Raw genomic sequence first — 20,096 nt, 5'->3', positions numbered from 1 at the left:
TTATAAATTGAAAAACTTATAGTGTAAATTATTCAGTGTTCATATATATTAGAGACAACAACTTGCTAATCAAATATGTATTAAGAAATCTAGATGATCTCAACAGTTACATTTTTAACATAATCAACAAAGACATAAATAGTAGTAGCAATACAAGTAATATTGACCATGAAACGAAACAACATGAAAAAAAAAAAAAAACTTATAGTCAAAATAATAAAGTCACTCAAACTATTCTTTTAATACTTAGAATTCTTAAAAAGAAATTTTTATAAATACTAATTACTCTTTGCAAACAAATCAAATTTTGCATTCACAATATTTGGTTACCCCATTTTGAAAAGTAATACTCAAATTTCAAATTTATTTCTAAATATCAATATTTCATGATCTAGATCATTTTGTAGTGGAATCAAATGTATTTCTAAATATCAATATTTACTTCTCTTCCATGTACTATTTTTTTTTGTTATATACACTGTAAACACGTGATTTTTGACCCTCCCTAGTATTTTCTACCATTTTAGTGTCAAAATTTCTCTTTTAGGCCTAATCTTAATATTTAGGCTTTTATTTCATTTTAGTAGTTTTATTTGAAAATCACAAAACTAGGAATTGCGTTTTTAGGGTATATAAGTTTTATTTCATTTTTTTCAAAAGAAAGAGAAAATTTGCCAAAAGAAAAGATTTTTCTTTTAATTTAAGTTTAGCTGTCTTATTTTTTGGTTAGTCTAGAATCAACAACTCAATTAGTATTTTATTTCTATATTAATATTTTATTTTTCCTTTTAAAAATTGAACCAATAGAATAGTGCCACCTAGCAAAGATTCTCCCTTATCCACCCATAACTAACTTACACCTCACGGCACACGATTTCACATATTTTCTTATTTTTAACTAAACATTTCAATATTTGTGTGATTATTTTTTCGGGATTAAACTGAGAGTTCATTGAACAATATGTTACTTTTGTTTTGTGTTTATTTAGCTTTTCATTTCATGTGCTAGTATAGTATATGATTCGTTCTAACGGGCTAGATATAGTGCTCAACCGTAATTGGTTTTAAGGGAATATTAAGTTGTGTTGTAAAATAACAAAGCAAGCAAGAACAATATTGTAGACAAAGAGAGAAGAGAGGAGAATACTTTATTCCTCTTGAGGGATGTAAATACAATGAAGGGAACATCTCTATTTATAAGAGAAAACTAACTTGGTTCCAAAGTCATAAACCCTAGCTTTTCTCCAAAGATAGACATCCACAATAATAAATAAATAATATTTATAATACTCCCCCTGTTGTAAAATCAAGCTAAAAGGGTAACAATATAAAATGATGAAAGCAATAGAAATAGAGAGACAAGAGAAGAAAACTTTTTCATCCATCCAAGTATGTTCAAGTGTGTCCAACTATTACATACAACCCAACTATATATAGGAATACATTGAGAACACCAAAGGGTGTGTCATAAACATATGTAGTAACTATTTGGGGGTTATAAAAATAAAGCGTGGGAGTAGTGGTCATAAAGTAATGGGGGTTACTTCTACAAGAGTTATGAACATGAAGTAGTGAGAGTTATATGTAGAGGAGTAATAGACATCCACACATTAATATTTTCATAACACTCCCCCTTGGATGTCTATTGTTAGATAATATGCCTCGTTAAAACCTTACTAGGAAAAAACCAGTGGGAAAAATCCTAGTGAAGGAAAAAGAGTATGCTTATCTTGTAATACGCATTATCTGCTGCCTCGTTAAAAACCTTGTCAGGAAAACCCAGTGGGACAAAACCTCAACTAAGGAAAAAAGAATGCAGCGCGCATTTTACCCCCCTGATAATAACATCATTTGATATTTTGAAGATGACACATTCAAATCTTGTATATCAGCTTCTCAAATGTTGAGGTTGACCAAGCTGTCGTTAACAAATCTGCTAAATTGCCACTTGAATTTGTTGAATATCTTTTCACCATTCCTTTGAAGTCCGTGTGTGAAAATAACTTTCAGCGAGATGTGCTTTATTTTATTCCACCTTCAACGTATCAATTCTTGTAGATGATGCCTTCCAATGATCTTATATACGTGTTGATATTGGTCATGTCTTTGTGACCAACTCACATCCACAAAGATGTTAGATCCTTCAGCTCATCCTGATATCAATGTGTCATTTGCTTGCTTCATGATCATTGTTATCTTTGCATGATTTGCGTAAATAGCAAATAATTGACTTTAGCAGAACAATATAAATATGGCAGCACCCATATGCAAATAAATAACTTGTGTGCCATCGTATGTTACATAGAGCATATAATCTTCCTGCATTTGCGTAACCAACAAATCCTTGACAATATGGTTAGAAAAAATAAATCTATAGCAATATTTGATTTTACTCGAGTATCTCCACATAGAAGTAAAATTATTTCTTGCGAGCACATTAATAAAAATATTATGTCATGAATTATAAGAGCAAGAAATATAAGTGCACCAATTACACAAATACATGGTACTTTCTGACCATTTTCATGAGATTGAAATCGATCTTTCTTAATGTTAAGCGATGTCATGGCCATTGGGGTACTCAATGGAATGCTTTAAAACCTTTTAAATCCTTGAAGGATTTTCATATAAACTTCATTGTCTAGCTAGACATGACAACAATTCATTATACGCATTCAAAATTTTCATGTATTGCCAGACTGGTACGAAACCTCATTGCATCCACCACGGGAGAACTTATCTCCATACAATAATGCCAGGATTTGCGAAAAATCTTTATGCCACAAGGCACAAGTCGTACTTTATATCTTACGACTTTATTTTTCATTTTACTTTTTGCACAATAATTTATTTGTACCCCATTAACATTATATCTTGAGGTCCTTGGACTATAGATCCAAAATATCACTTTTCCAAGTGAAACCAAATATACTTGAATTGCGTATTTATTTGGCCAATCATTTATCTGTCCACTCTTTGACAGACTTAAATTCAAGATCCTCGTCACCATTTATAATATTAAGCGCTACATTATATCAAAAGATATCGTCGATTGGAACGTATCGAGATCTCTTTATTTTTCATCATTTTCAGGTACTTAAACCTAACCAAAGGTTGTATGAAATATTATGTCGTGGTGCTATTTTAAAGCACTTGCCTCATTAGTATGACCATCTTGATCATTTGCTCCTCTCCTTCTTCAAGGAGTTTTATCTTTGGAACCGATCGGTCTATCGCCATAGACTCTGTCCTTCAGGACTTTAATTCTAATTGGAATTGGAGCATTTACGACTGGAATATAATATTCACTTTTGGGTTAGTAAATGCATCTGGCAGTTAACTTGAATTATCTTTTTAATGAGGATCATATAATTCATTACATAGACCTTATTTTCCAGCCGCTTATCATCCATCCCCCTAATGTTAGGAAATCTAACATCTACCTCCCAACATTATTTGGGGACCCATCTTTATGCGTTGTGGTGGAGTAATTAAATCATATACCGCACTTTCAAAATTTTAGATGGGAATTATTTGGTTCCTGACTCTGAACCAATTATGATAGGGGACCTTATTATAACTTGTTGGCTTGATGCGTACAAGTGCTGCAACGTATTAAATAACATATCTCATCCCAAATTTCATTTTGGGAGTTTGTTCTCATAACCAATTGTTTAGCTATAATTGGAGGCATACAATTTCTACTAAACCAACTTAGATATAAACCAGCATTATCAACATCATTTCATAATTTGGAATCATGCTCTTAATTTAAAAATTTGAGCAAACAACCTTGCAAAAATCAAATTGCAAATTGATACCAAATGCACATGTGACCATAACATTGTTACACCTTGGAAATTTCATGTCGTCGTGTAGTGAATAAACCAATGCAAGCTTAAGGATAACAGGAAGTTCTTAAGACTATAATACGGATATTTAGTAGTCTTAGAATGCGTACGTTAAGATTTTTAAGTCATATGAATTGATGAAATAGGGATTGATAAGGACAAGTGGAGTATAAGTGGGGTTTAGGAAAGGTTTCGTAAAATTATTGCGTTAATAATTGTTTGGTAAGGCCTTGAGGACGAGTTATAGGGATTTTTAGATCATTAATGAAGTATTAAACAAGTGTTAATAAGGTTGTATAAGGATTGGAGATCAAACGAAACGACGAGGATAACTTCGGAAAAGCTATGAGTTATACGACTACCTTACACGGACCGTAGAACTTTATACGGACCGTATAAGGGTCTGTATAACCCAACAGGAAGAATGTTTTCCATGGTGGTGAACCACTGACACTTATACATACCGTACGTGGTTATACGGACCGTATAAGTGGTCCGTATAGTATCCGACGTGCTGGACAAGTTGTAAGTATAAATACATGTTTCCACTCTTATTTTCTCATTCTTTCCACTTCTCCACTTCTCTTCAAACTTCTAGACTATTCCATACACTTTTTCAACATAAAAATCAAGGGAAACCAAAGATCAAACACTAATATTCAAGGGAAATCAAGCATATGGAAGCTTGCTAGGGTTATGGAAGTTAGAAATTTCCTTTGGAATTGAAGCAAGGGTTTTCTCCAAGTGAATCAACCCTAACCAAAACCCGTTCCTACACATTCAAAGGTAAGTTTTATGATCTTTTCATGTTGTTTAAGGTATTGCGAAGTTGAAACACTTGGATTGTAGAAGGATATAGAAAAAAGGTCATGAATGTGAGAATAATGAGATTTTGAGTAGTAGCTTGAGATGAGTCATGGTTCTTGAGATATTGTGATTGTAAATATGTTATAAATGACATTAAGAACATGGGGTAAACATTATATGCAAGAAAACGTAGTAGTGTACTATGACCATGATTATGGAGGAATTGAAGTGATATTGTGAAATGTGAATAATGTAGATGAATGATGAATGTCGCCTATAATATTGTGAATGTTGTTATGGATGCTTGGAGTCGATATGTAATATGAAGAAAGTTGTATAAACAAAGGAAATGCTGCCCAATTTTCTCTAGCTTTAGTAAGCACGTTTTATAATCGATTAGCTAATGTTAATACGAACTTTCTTGAAGGTTGATGTGCCGTGAATTTCGGCACATTTTATGCCTTTGCCACTAGAAGCGTTGCTTGTTTTAAAGTGTTTTTACATCGTTTCTTATGTTATATTGGTGTTTTGTAGGGTTGGTTGAATAAGGAACGGAAATGATAAGAAATGCTGAAAAACGGACAACTTGGAGCAAAAGGATGGTCCGTAACTCATGTTACGGGCCGTAACGTGATCCGTACCAGAGAGGATACGTGCCGCTATAAAGGACGGTCCGTAACTCATGTTACGGGCCGTAACGTGTACCGTAAGCTGAGGAAAATTTCTAGAAAGTTGCCTAAGTAGTGTCACAGGTTACGCCCAGAAGGACGGTCCGTAATTTAGGTTACGGGGGCGTAACGTCATGGCGTAACGCATTGGCCACTGAAGACTGAGGCCATGATCTGCTGGAAGATACGGACCGTAACCTGTGTTACGGTCCATCGCAAGAAGCCGTGACATCAAGCTGACAAAGGACGAAACCGAAGGACGGACCGTAACCTGTGTTACGGTCCGTAACGATGCCGCGTAAGGGTCACTACAAAAAAATAGTGTTTAGTGACGGACGTATTTTGTCGCTAATCAGCATATATCTGTTGCTAAACATGTGTTGCGACGGATTAGCGACGGAATGTCGTCTGTTACAATTTTGCGCGTTGCTAACCTATTAGCGATGAAAATATGAAATCCGTAGCAAACTTAGCGACAGAGTAGCGACGTATGAGATCCGTTCCACATTATAGCAACGGATTATTTTGTTGCTATTGTTATGAATTCCGTGACTAATTTCATATTTCATTTCGTCGTTTTAGTAAATTAGCGATGAAAACCATTGTTGCTAATCCGTCGCAAAATATTTGAATTATTTATGCCTGCATTTAGCGACAATCTGTAGCCTACTGTTTTCCCTCTAGCAACGACCAAAATCCATCGCAAATCTGTCACAAATATTTTTCTTCCGATTTTTTTTTAAAATACACCTGTTGAAACATACTAAATACAAAGTAATAAATACCCTTAAAAATAACTGACATTCACATAAAATAATATTTATAAAAAATATTCAAAATAGATAGCGGAATCCTAATCGTTAAGTCCAAAACACCGACAACACCAAGCTGTCAACTACCAAAAGAACCCACACATCCATCAAGTATTGTTAGTGCATAATTTTATTCTTTCCAACAAAAAGCAAATAACATAAAAAACTAATGCATGGGTCAAGGACTACGATCATTATCAGAAACTAAAAGATCAACATCGTCAACGTTAGCAATAGTAGGAGGAGGCACTATGGGTGTCACAACTGATGGTTTGTCGATAGGAGTATTTGCCAAGACCATATATTCTTCTCTTCCTTGTTCCCCCAGCAGCTTCGTAATATGCTTCACATTGATCAATATCAGACTGAGACTGTGATTTTTCCCGTAATACTTCTTGATATCTTTCCTGTAATAAGTAGTGAAATTAAAACATCAAGAATACTAATCATTCAATTTTTACCAAATAAAAAGAGAAATGAATTCCAAAGATAAGGGAGCAGATATTTATCCATTTTTCGTTGGAATTGAAGTCTCATGATGACCAACGAAAAAGAGTTTCATACAACTTGGATATAAATGATCATATACACTGTCTCATAGTCAAATAACAGAACATGAAAACAAAGACAATTAGAGTTCCTAAACAACAAATGTAGTATCATGTTCAAAATAAGAAAAATATTTAAAGTAAGCATCTGAGTATCAACATGAGGCAGCTCTTTCCAACAACCTTAGACTAGTAGTTTTTGACCTTTGAACTTGCTCAAGTATAACAATTTTATCTCCAGCCCAACATCAACTATTCTATAGTAAAACCGTAGCAACATACAACAACAATTCTCCCCAAGTAAGGCATCATGATGTGGCCATGAATAAGTGCAGTTGCTTATCTTTATCACACCAGTAATTATGACAGTTCAACATCTAGCATATAGCAAGTGTTCTCAAGATCAGAAGCTGCTCGAAGTGATAACCGACACCGTAGCCAAGTATAGTAGCAACCAAAGGGAAGCAACCCTTAAATTGTAACAGATGTGTATGTCTCAAATGTGAACTCAGGTATAGCACCTGTTCCAACCGTTTATATGCAGTAACAGTAATACAAATTCCAGCAAAAGCACACCAGTAACAACATAGAACATCAACAGCAATGCAGGTTTATGTTTAGCAAAAAAAAAAAGGCTTAGTTCAAAATGGAACAACAAGTAACCTTATAGCACAACAGTTCCAACACCAAGATATATAGGAGCTTAATTCATCAGATGCAACGGCGAAATCACAAATACAACAGCAGCCCATAAAATGTAGCAGCACATGTCCTAATAGTTTCACTATTAGGCCAAAATGCTATGGCAAAAACCAAGCAACCATTTAATCTCAATTCATTACCGATCATAGAAGCCAACTGTAGGTAATGGCCAGATTTTATGGTGAAGTCTAAAAGTTGAATATAGAGAGCAAAGTAATAAAAGAAAGGATATATAATTCTTTCCATGCTTAGTTCAAGAGCCAACCAAATTCAAAATTCATAAACGATGTACATGGATTGCATACATATATCCCATTTGTAAAAATATAAAGCAGATTAAAGGAAACATATGAAATTATATATAAAGATTCCTGGAGATGGCTTGCCACATTCCCTCTTGTAACTCCTTCAACATTCATCAGGTCAAAATCTTCTTACGGACATTAGAAACAGGACGAAAAAAATTGTCCATTAATATGGAAGTATCCATATAATAAAAGATACACAAAGACTAACCACAGTGATGCTAAAGAAAATCACCTCCAATGCATAAATAATTAACTGCTGCAACAAGCTTCCTATGAAGCTCTATGTGAAGCTTTCATTAGGAATCCCTATGAAACTTTATAGACCAAAAAAAATTGCAGGATTTTCATTGCTTGCATCTTCTTCATCCTTCATTTTCTTGTTAAGATTCCCGTTTGATCTGGTTTTCCTGAAAGTTGTGCTTCTCACCTCTTCCTCCTATTTGATGAGGCTTGTCTTGATTGTTAGACTTATTAGAACTAACTGCAATGAAGATTGTGTCCGTTTAATAAAATCCCCATCTAATCTTTCTGCTTCATTCAACTTAGAAGGTTAGCTACTTGAGCTATGCTACAGGTCATATTTGTTGCTGGAATAGATAGCACAAGTTTTGCAGATAAGACGAACAATAAATCTGTCATACACTCTAATCAATCCATTAGGAACAATATCATCTTAAGAAATAACATCTTATAAGATTAATGTATCATAAGATAATAATAACTCCTTACCCTCACAAACTCTACCAATTTCTTCTTTTCGCCTTTGTCAAAGCATCTCCAATCAACTATGTTTAACGTCGTTAATTCTGGATTTCTAGCGACAAATCCTAGAAAGCTCGCAAGCTTGCAACCTTCTTTTCTAATGGCTTGGTTACGACTATTGAACTGCACAACAATTGTCTTTTCTGGAGGCAATTTCCAAATATCTTTTACTAATGTGGGCCCACAAACCTTCCTTTTTTCCGAAGTACCTAACATGAAAAAGATTCAAAGGTCATGAGTTAGTTGATGTCATAAACTATACATTAGTTATGGAACTAAATAGATTACCACATAAATCACCAGGAAACAAACAGTATGGAGAGGCCAAGCTTGGAATACAGTTTCAGTAGAGAGTAACCTTTAACCGTCAGCAGCATGTTCAAAATATTAACTTAATCAAATCATATATCGACTCTTTAAGACTAAAGAAACTAAATAGTACAAAAATTGATTTCCAACAGAGCCCATGCATATTATTTCTAGTATCAAGAATATTAATGATCTGTATACATATTACAACCCATACTTCAAATCTTTCTATTCGTAAGACATTAAATTTAAAAAGATTGAGCCATAAATCTTATTCTTAAAGCAGAACCGCGCACCTAACATGAATAAGAAATAGCAAATACCTTTGTTGAATGCTAAATGAGGAGTGCTTTGGCAGCAGATCATGAAATCTTTTAAGCTGTAGAATAAATAACAATTGACTTTTGGTCTTAACATGTATGAAGTATCAGGCTACGAGGTCAGTAGATTGAACGTTTAATTTAAAAAATAATTGCCATCAGTCAGAGATCATCAAAATGATTTAACAAAAATAAATAAACTTTATTTTGCAAATTAGAACTCGCCATAGTTGAACATCACAAAATCACAAATCGACTTAAACTCAAGTGTTGGATACCTCGTAATCAAATTTCTTTGACAAAAAAGACCAGAAAGTGAACGAGATGAATGATGCCCTAACAGTCTTGAAGCTTACATGAAATAGATCGAGAGTGAGAATATTGAGACAGCAGCCGAGCTCGAGCAGCGAAAACCAAAATTATCATCAATAAGAAAAATTCTTAACTTCCAATTCAGTGGTGTATATGTGTAATTTTGAAAGTGGTAGGTGTAATTTCTCTTTTCCAAACCCGAATCTGATGTCTTTCTAATTTCAGATTGACTGTCAAACCTCTAGATGGATTCTTTCTTAAACTCCTAGATAGGCTATCTTCTAATTACAGTATTATTTTTCTTTGAAGGTGTTCTTTTTGACTCTTAGCTTGACCATGATAAAGAGTCTACCCACCACGCCATGAAAGGCAACTAAAGATCGAAGGGTCTGCTTTCTTGCCCACAAATTACATTTACACACTACTTTCTTGTTTTTTTTTTTTTAATAAAAATCTCAAAATAATTCAACTCAGATTATTAGCCTTACAAGAACAAAACCACAAGAATTTGATATATGTTCCCACAAAATCTAATTTAATGGGATGAGTAGTCCATTATTTAATTTCACAGACCCACCATTATTTAATTTCACAAACTACTAGCCAGTTTCCTCGTTCTTGCTTTATCACACACAAAACTTAAAAAATCCATAACAAAATTCTTCTCTTAATTCTTCTCTAACCCAACACTTAAACTTCAAATAAATTATAAACCCAACAGTTTTTCAAGACACCCAACTTCGATTTTAGCAAGAAAACACTTAACGACGCTCTGTTCTTTAGATAATAAGCAAAAAAACACAGATTTCTTAACTTCTATTTCAGATTTAATGTCAGAAAACACAAAGAAAGAGATAAAGAAGAAATAAATTGCCCATAAAACATAGAAAAAACAAAACATACATGTCCTTTAGATAAAAGATGCAGCAGAAGAAGAGAAAAACACAATAGAAACCCTAGATTCACATTATTTTGATCTAAATTCACAATTTCTCACACTCTCTCTCTATATTGTGCGCTCTCTCTCTCTCTCTCTCTCTCTCTCTCTCTCTCTCTCTCTATATATATATATATATATATATATATATATATATATATATATATATATATATGTGTGTGTGTGTGTGTGTTGGGTGTGTTTGAAGTGAGAGGAAATAAATGAGTGCCCTAGGATATATCTTTTTTTTTTTTAATATTTAACGACGGACTAGCGACGGATTTTATATTTCGTCGCTAAATAATACATTGACTTCTTTTAATAATTAATATTGCGACGAATTTTTCTGTTGCTACGAATATATATTTTTTGGAGAAAAATTGAAAGGTCTGGCGATGGATTTTCCGTTGCTGAATCTGTCACTACATAAAAATAAAATTTGCCGCGCCTCTTCTGTTGCTAAATCTGTAGTGAAATTTAAGGCGCCAAAAGTTCGCGCTAATAATTAGTGATGAAATTCAATTTTCGTTGCTAGTCCGTCGCTATATAATGACATAAAATTTTAGTTGCTTTTCTTGCGACAAAATGAGCATTCCGTAGCTAATCCGTCGTTAATTAGCGACAGAATATGGTCTGTCGCTAATATTCCGTCACTAAACGCTGGTTTTTTAGTAGTGGGTGTTTTTGTCCAGAAAGTTGGCGCGATTTTTGGCCCTATAAATACTTAAAGTTAGGGTTTTAATTCATATTTCTGATTTTCTTTGGAGCATTAACTTAATTCTTGAATATTTGAAGTGGTTGGAGCATTTAAAACACCAACTTCACTTTCATTTCATATTGTATTAGAATCGTAAGTATATTATGTTAACTTTTAAGCTTTCTTTGTTAACCAAAATAATGAGTAGCTAATTTTAATTCTAAGGTTGTGGATCCCATGATGGCTATTATGTGAATGAGTTTCTACTATTGATATACGCATAATGGTTGTTGATATTTATTCTATCTTTGTGCATTAGCGTTGGGTAATGATTGCAAGCATTAGCCTAAGCTATTATACTCACTTTTCTTGGGAAAGAGAGTCAGTATAGGTAAGATTGAATAACAATGACTCGGGGCGTTAACCCTCGTTTAATAGACTAACTTAGGGATAAGAATAAGTCTAAATTGGCATTATTGGTCGCTCTTCGATTTCAACTCTTTTACATTTGGAAAAATCATAAAGAGGAAATACGGCCTAACTATTGGGAAACATTAGGAAGTCCTTAAGAGATCAAGTGCATACCCTTAGAACAACCGTTAGAAGTATATCACATTGAAACCTGAAGCATAATATCTATTCAAAATAGGGAACACAACCTTAGTCTCTCTCTCGCATTAAGTACAATTCAAGTCAAAGTATTCAATTACATTACTCAACAAATATTTCAAACTATTTGGAATAGGATAAAAGCCTTTAAAGACTAGTATCACATAAAATTAGTACCCTTTTCTCTCCATATTCCCTTTGGGATTCGACCCCAACCTTGTTTGGGTTACTATATTTGACAACGTCCGCTTTACGCCATTAATAGGTGTAATTTGAGCGTATCAAATTTTGGCGCCGTTGCTGGGGAATACGGCTTTGAAATTACTGATTGTATCGTACTCTTCTTTAAAAACTTTTTCTATTCCATCATACCTTGTTTGTTGTTGTGGTGAACCAGGTAAACATGGCTGGAAGACCGAATCGAAATCAAGGAAACCAAGGGGGACTCCAAGTGAACCCACCTGCACCAGAAGAGGACGAAGATGAGAATATATTTGCAGAATTCATCAATGAAGCTGATTATGCTTCTGCTGTGGTCCCTCCTAGGACTGGAAATGCTACGTTCAAAATTGATAGTTCTATCTATCAGATGCTGAAACTTGAAGGTTATTTCCGAAATTCTTTGGAGGATTGTCCACTTCGACATTTGAAGAACTTCCTGCACGTGTGTGCTCAACAATCCCAAGGTGCTGTTTCTGCTTATGCACTTCGGTTACGGGTCTTTAAATATTCCTTGGCTAGCCAAGCAAGGGAATGGTATGAAAAGCTTCCCAGCAATTCTATTCATAACTGGACCGAGCTAGCCAATACATTTCTGAAGAAGTGGTTCCTACCGAGCAAAAAGGCTGAACTTCGAGATAAGATCTTTGAGTTCAAATAGCTCCCGGGGGAATAATTATATTTGGCATGGGAGCGGTTCAAGTACTATCTATCTCAATCTCCAACTCACGGGTTTTCGGATGCTATTCCCACGGAGAAATTCTACAAGGGCTTAGATACAATGAATCAGATTGCTGTCAATACTGCCGCAGGAGGATGCTTCATGGACAAGTCATTTATCGTCATCACCCGTTTTCTTGATAAACTCACCACCCACAATCAAGCTTGGCATTCAACTGATAGTGAGAGTCTCTCTTATGGTAGTCCATCACTAGCTGCCGTTGCAAAAGAAAACCATGAGAGAGATTATGCCCTTGCTCAATTGCAAACCACGGTGGATCTATTATTAAAGAAGCTGGCAGAAAAGGATGCACAAGGGGTAAATGTTGTTGAGGAGTTACCACCTCATCCACAGGGAATGTATCAAGTCCCTGAGGGGATGTACCAAGATGGGCAACAACAGTATGAAGATGCTAATTATGTCAATAACTCGCAAGGGGGTTATCAAAGGAAAAATTATCAAGATCCAGGTTATCACCCATGGCAAAAGCCTCAACACCAATTTCAAGGGAACAATTATAGCAGAAATGATCAGGGAAATCCAAATCAAGGGAATTACAATAACAACAATTATGGTAACAAGAGCTCGAACCCCTACATTCCACCAAGGGGGAAAGCATCAAATTCCCAACAGTGGAGAGACAATTCAACTAGCAACTCTGCTAGTAATGCGCCTAATGATTCTGCAGAGCTGAAAAGTATGATGCAGAAAATGCTAATGAATCAGGACAGAACTGAGAGCACAATAAAGGGAATGTCTCAGGTTCAACTATCTCATTCAGCTTCCATTCAGAAGCTTGAATCGCAATTCAGAGACCTTTCTAGAGAAGTGCATACTCCTCAACGTGGACAACTACCAAGTGATACAGTACCAAATCTGAAAGGTAGTGGGGTAAACTCTGTGGAGCATGTAGCTGCTATTAGCACCAGAAGTGGAAAAATACTTCAAGGTGCTGATAAAAAGGTAGTTGATCTCGAGCCAATTGTTGAAGAAGAGGCACAAACTGATGTATCTAATGTTATTGTGGAGGAAGAAACAGAGTAGGAAGTCCCTATTATAGCTGAAGAGGAGCAGAATCTTGATAATCTCAAGGCACAAGGAGAAAAACAGGAAAAGGGGAAGGCAAAACTTTCTGGCGCTCTACGCCCTTTGAGCCAATTGTTCAAATCTTGACCGCCTTTCCCTCAAAGGCTAGTGAGGAAAACAGAAGATGACAAGTGATTGCGATTTTATGATCAACTCAAGCAGTTGACGATGAACATTTCTTTCATGGACGCTGTCCAAGAAATGCCTGGGTTTGCTAAGTATTTGAAGGATATCTTAACAAAGAAGAAGAAGCCATTGAAAAACGACACTGTGGGTATCACTCATCGCGTTAGTGCTATTATTTCTAAGACCACAGTGCAAAAAATGGAAGATCCTGGAGCATTCACCATTCCATGCACCATAGAGCAGCAGGATTTTGCCAAGGCTTTGTGTGATAACGGGGCTAGCATAAATCTTATGCCCCTTGAGATTTTCAAGAGATCAGGATTAGGGATACCAAGGCCAACTACCATGAGGTTGCAGATGGCTGACAGATCGATAAAAAGGCCAGTGGGGGTAGTTGATGATGTGCTTGTTCAAATCGGGCTCCAGCAAAACCGTCAATTATTGAGCCACCGAAGTTGGAGCTCAAGCAACTTCCATCCCATCTTAGATATGAGTTTCTTGGAGAAAATGCCACCCTCCCAGTTATTGTGTCATCACTTCTGAATGAAGGCCAAACTGGTAGACTCGTCGCAGTTTTGAGGAAACATTTGAGAGCTTTGGGTTGGACTATTGCAGACATCCGAGGGATTCCCTTCGGAATTTGTGAGCACCGAATTCAGTTGGAGGAGGAAAGTTCACCAAGTGTTGAGCATCAGAGAAGATTGAATCCACCGATGCAAGAGGTGGTAATGAAAGAGATTATTAAGTGGCTAGATGCTGGGGTGGTTTACCCGATTGCCAACAGTCCATGGGTAAGTTCAGTCCAATGTGTGCCAAAGAAAGGGGGCATCACTGTTGTCCCTAATTCTAAAAATGGGTTGATTCCTACAAGAACTATCACCGGTTGGAGGGTGTGTATGAACTACAGGAAGCTGAACACTGCATCTTGCAAGAATCATTTCCCGATGCCTTTTATTGATCAAATGCTTGATCGGCTAGCTGGAAGGTCTTATTATTGTTTCTTGGATGGGTACTCAGGGTACAAACAAATCAACATTGCATTGGAAGGCCAAGAAAAGACTACTTTCACTTGTCCCTATGGGACATTCTCTTTTAGCTGGATGTCATTTGGTCTTTGCAATGCCCCAGCTACTTTCCAACGATGCATGATGTCCATATTCTCTGACATGGTTGAAAACTTTCTTGAAGTCTTCATGGATGACTTATCTGTGGTGGGAGATTCATTCGATGAATGTTTAGACCATCTTGATCGGGTGCTACAAAGGTGTGAGGAGACAAACCTCGTTCTCAACTGGGAAAAGTGTCATTTTATGGTAAAGGAGGGAATTTTCCTTGGCCATAAGATTTCCGAAAGAGGGATTGAGCTTGATCAAGCCAAAATCGATGTGATTTCAAAACTCCCTCCACCCATCTCAGTAAAAGGGGTTCAGAGTTTCTTGGGGCACGCCGGATTCTATAGAAGATTTATGAAAAACTTCTCCAAAATTGCAATCCCAATGTGCAAACTCTTGGAAAAGGAGTCCAAATTCAATTTTGATGAGAAGTGTATCAAGGCTTTCGACAAGTTGAAGCTGAAATTAACCTCTATTGTGCCCCCGGATTGGTCGTTGCCCTTTGAATTAATGTGTGATGCCAGTGGTCTTGCAATTGGCGCTGTGCTTGGTCAGCGGCTCAACAAAATCTTGCACCCAATTTATTATGCCAGCAAAACACTAAATGGCGCTCAACTAAACTATACAGTAACAGAGCAGGAACTACTTGCTATTGTTTATGCCTTTGAAAAATTTCGGGCTTATTTATTGGGTGCCAAGGTAGTGGTTCACACTGACCATGCTGCCCTGTGATACTTGTTGGCTAAAAAAGATGCTAAGCCTCGATTGATAAGATGGGTGTTGTTGCTACAAGAATTTGACTTTGAAGTCAAAGACCGAAAAGGGTCAGAAAATCAAGTAGCTGACCATTTGCTCCAGACTTGAAGCACCAGGGAGACTGATTGATGTGCTAGATATTGATGACACTTTTCCGGATGAAAGAGTCTTGGTAATCTCCAATGATGTGGCACCATGGTATGCCGATATTGCCAATTATTTGGTAACTGGCATTGTTCCTGGAGATTTGAAGGCATATCAAAAGAAGAAATTCTTGAGAGATTGCCGACAGTATTATTGGGATGAACCTTACTTATTCAGGGCTTGTGCAGACAATATGATCAGAAGATGTGTGGTTGAATCTGAGGTGATGGATATTTTGAAGGCTTGTCATGATTCTCCAGTTGGTGGGCATCACAGTGGAAATAGAACTGCAGCCAAGGTGCTAGAGTGTGGGTACTATTGGCCAACTATCTATCGTGATACAAATATGTTGGCTCGTTCTTGTGATAAATTCCAATGCCAGGGCACAATAGGCCGGAAGCATGAAACACCGATGAATTTTGTACTTGAGGTGGAGCTCTTTGATGTGTGGGGCATTGATTTTATGAGGCCCTTCGTGAGGTCATATGGCCTGAAATATATTCTTGTTGCGGTGGATTATGTCTCCAAGTGGGTGGAGGCGGTGGCCTTGCCTAACAATGATGGTAGGAGAGTCAATGCCTTTCTAAAAAAAAACATCTTTACTAGATTGGGCACTCCTAGAGCTATTATTAGTGATGGTGGTTCTCATTTCTGCAACAAACCATTTGCTGATCTTTTTGAAAAATATGGTGTGCATCACAGGGTTGCCACTCCGTATCATCCTCAGACGAGTGGTCAGGTTGAAGTCTCCAACAGAGAGATAAAAAGCATCTTGGTAAAGACGGTCAATGTGAATCGCACTGACTGGTCCAAAAAGTTGGATGATGCTCTATGGGCATATCGCACGGCATTCAAAACGCCTATTGGGACTTCACCGTATAAGTTGTTATTTGGGAAGACATGTCATTTGCCTATTGAGCTTGAGCATAAGGCCCTTTGGGCATTGAAAAAGCTGAACATGGATTGGCATGAAGCAACAAAGCTGAGGTTGTTTCAAATCATCGAGATGGATGAATTTAGGTACAATGCCTATGAAAGTGCAACACTGTACAAGGAAAAGATGAAATACTATCATGACTCGAAGATCCTCAAAAGGTATTTTCAGCCGAAGGACTTGGTCTTGTTGTACAATTTGCGCCTAAAGTTCTTTCCGGGAAAGCTAAAGTCTCGATGGTCCGGTCCGTTTGAAATTGCAAGTGTTTCCCCAAATGGAAGTGTCATTGAGGTGAAAACCGAAGATGGCACTCGAACTTTTAAAGTAAATGCACAAAGATTAAAGCATTACCATTGGTGTATGATGATGGTAAGGTGGTTGATAGGTATCGTTTGAAATACGGTTCCTGAACTGGAAATTGAGGTATCACGTCGAGTTGTGACGTTAAACCAAGCGCTGTGTGGGAGGCAACCCATATTTACTGCTTTATAAGTAGTTTAAGTTTTGTATTTCCTTTGTTTTCTTTTATGTCTTTGATGTTTGCTGATGTGGTAGGATTCTGAGGACTGAAGAGGCCAAAAGAAAGTAAGTGCTGAGTTTTCAAGGAAAGGACGCTCCACGTTACGGCCCGTAAGTCATGTTACGGTTCGTATAATGGAGCGTAACAAGAGAAAAGAAAATGCAGAAATCACTGAAGGATGGAGCAAAAGTGTTACGGTCTGAGTTACGGACCGTCGATCATGTTACGGACCGTAACACATGAGCGTAACCTTGACAACAATCTGGGCAATCACTGGAAAAATTGTACCCGTTACGCTAGGTAATATGGACCATAACACGTGTTACGGTCCGTCGGCTGTAGTGCCATGTCATTAATGAAAGCTGAAAATGGGGTCGTTTGGTTGACCGTAACACGAGTTACGTCTCGTATCTTATGTTACAGTCCGTAACTCTAAGCGTAACGGTCGGCATGCTTAAATACATCCCCGATGGTTACCATTTCAAACCAAACCGACGTTTGAATTTTTTTTTAACCCCTCCCCTTTCCCTCATAACTTCCCTTATTCTCTCTTCTTCTCCCCCTCACCATCTGTCCATATTTCTTTCACCATAGTTGTTGTTTTTCTCGTCACAATCCCTTGCTGTTTTGCTTTAATCTCGAGTTTCATCCAAGCATCTCCAACGATTAGGTATAACAATGTGTTGAATCTCTTTCTTCTTTTATCTATCGATAAGATTGCTATAATCTTTCATGAGTAAATTCGTATGCAAGGCCATGTAATTATGATGTTGAATGATTTTGAATCCCCATTGAATAATTGCGCAGGATTTAACAATGGTGGGGGGTTGGGTTTGGTATGATTGCTGTTTGAGAGACTCGTGGGCACAAGAACATTGTCTCCCACTGAGTCGGAGGGCATCCCGATTGAAAGTTTCATTCGTGAAACTACTAAATTGGTTTGCCCACCAACTGTTTGATAAAAGGTTTCAAAGAAAACTTTGGTAAAACCGGGTGAAGTCTGAGTAACCCGAGGTATGTGAGGGTATCTACTGGTGTTTTAAACCATACCCAAGGAGCATAAAGTCGAAAATCTTAGCCTCGTGCTTAAACGAAAAAATTTGGCAAAAACTGTGCATCTGTGAACTGATTGCCCGACGTTCAGTGTTCCGGGCCGTAACGTGTGTTACGGACCGTAACGTGTGTTACGGACCGTAACACCCCATTGTAACACCGATGATTTCCATGAAAACTTTCTGCAAATTTGGGTGATGATACGGTAAGGTGTTACGGACCGTAACACGGTTGACGGTCCGTAACATCATACCGTAACACCTATGATTTCCAGAAAACTTTCTGGAAATTTGGGTCACGTTACGGTAAAATGTTACGGATCGTAACACGGATGACGGTCCGTCGAACATGTTACGTTTCCTGTGTTATAAATGAACAAATTGAGTTACGGTTGGAGATACGGTCCGTAACACCATCGACGGTCTGTCGACCGTGTTACGGTGCATGAACTAATTGAAGTCCTAAACTTAAACTAATAGGTTGTATAATTGAAAAGTTTCTCATGTATCATAGCTAACTTTGCCTTCCACAGGTATGGGTAACCCAAGGCAAGGAAAGAAGATTGCACCCAAGGTTGCAGGCAAAGGAAAAGGTCGTGGTGCAGGCAAAGTAACCTCTTGGTTGCGCAATGAAGATCAAATCAAAGAAACAAGGGCTACAAAGAAGCCCGCTGCACCTAGCAGGCCAGCCTCACCATCCGAAAGTTCCTCCTCTTCTGATGAGGAGAGTTCGTCTAGGTCGTCTAGCCATAGTGAACCCAGGCAGGTTGTCACACCACCACACCGGCCTCAAACACCCATTAGACAGCCTACTGCGGAGGAGCGCGAAAAAGAGCGCGAACAGGAACGGAGAGAGACTGACATCCGGATGAGGGCTATGTATGAGCAGGACCTCTGATTTTCTCTGGAGGGATCTGAAGAACTGTACAACAAAGGGTGTGAGCTAGCAAAGCATAAGGGGCAGGTCCCGAAGAGAAGTAATTTTTAGGAAAGGAACGTCAGCTTTGATGGTCTCGATGGATATCTGGGCATCCGTGACACTCTCCGCTTCCACAAGTTAGAGCTTTTAAAAAACCCTGTGGGGTCCTACATCCCGGCTCTTGTTTGGGAATTTTACGCTTCTTATGGGGCTGCTGTATTCAAAGCACAGAAAAAAAGGCAGCGCGCAACTCAAGTGCCGGCCATGAATGAAGTAGTAGTGCGCAAAAAGAAGATTGATATTTCTCCGACGGCCATCAATACAATACTATTCGGGGAGGATTATATTGCGCCTACAGCGGCGGAAGAAGGGGAGTTTGTATATAAAATTGAACAGAAAGATACAATCTCAGTCAGAAAATGGGTGGCCTTAGTGATTGCACGGTCGGCAGATCCCGAATGGGCAATTGTGCCAAAGTTGACAGCCACTACGCGGATTTGGAAAAACACCCTTACACCTGAGGCAAAGTTTTGGTGGCAGATTGTTCTGTTCCACATCCGTCCTACCCAAGCAGATAATTATTTGACTCCAGACAGAGCTGTTCTTGTGGCTGCCCTTATGTCAAGGTATAAAATCAACTTCGGAAGACTGGTAGCAGCAGATCTCCGGGAGAGAGCCACCCAACCAACCACTTCCCTCATTCATCCATGTTTTCTCACGTTATTATGCTTGCACGAGGGACCAGAACCCCTCCCCTTTATTGACCACAGTGTGATCGCCAGGAGTATCTATGACATCACAAAGGGGAGAGATGATATGTTGAGCCAAGGTACAATGCCATTTGCCTCATCTTCTGATGTGCCGG

The 20,096-nt window shown here is 37.6% G+C and overlaps 1 non-coding gene across 1 annotated transcript; it reads right to left on the bottom strand.

Moving 5' to 3' along the window:
- Window positions 1–12,490: 12,490 nt before the first annotated feature.
- Window positions 12,491–12,596, bottom strand: LOC132616365 (small nucleolar RNA R71). Its single transcript, XR_009573151.1, has one exon. It is a non-coding gene; the product is annotated as a small nucleolar RNA R71 (small nucleolar RNA).
- Window positions 12,597–20,096: the final 7,500 nt, after the last annotated feature.

This window comes from Lycium barbarum, chromosome 10 (assembly GCF_019175385.1).
Source record: "Lycium barbarum isolate Lr01 chromosome 10, ASM1917538v2, whole genome shotgun sequence".
Classification (NCBI taxonomy): Eukaryota; Viridiplantae; Streptophyta; class Magnoliopsida; order Solanales; family Solanaceae; genus Lycium; species Lycium barbarum.
Note: the sequence above shows the minus strand (reverse complement) of the source record. Positions and strands in the feature narration are given on the sequence as shown.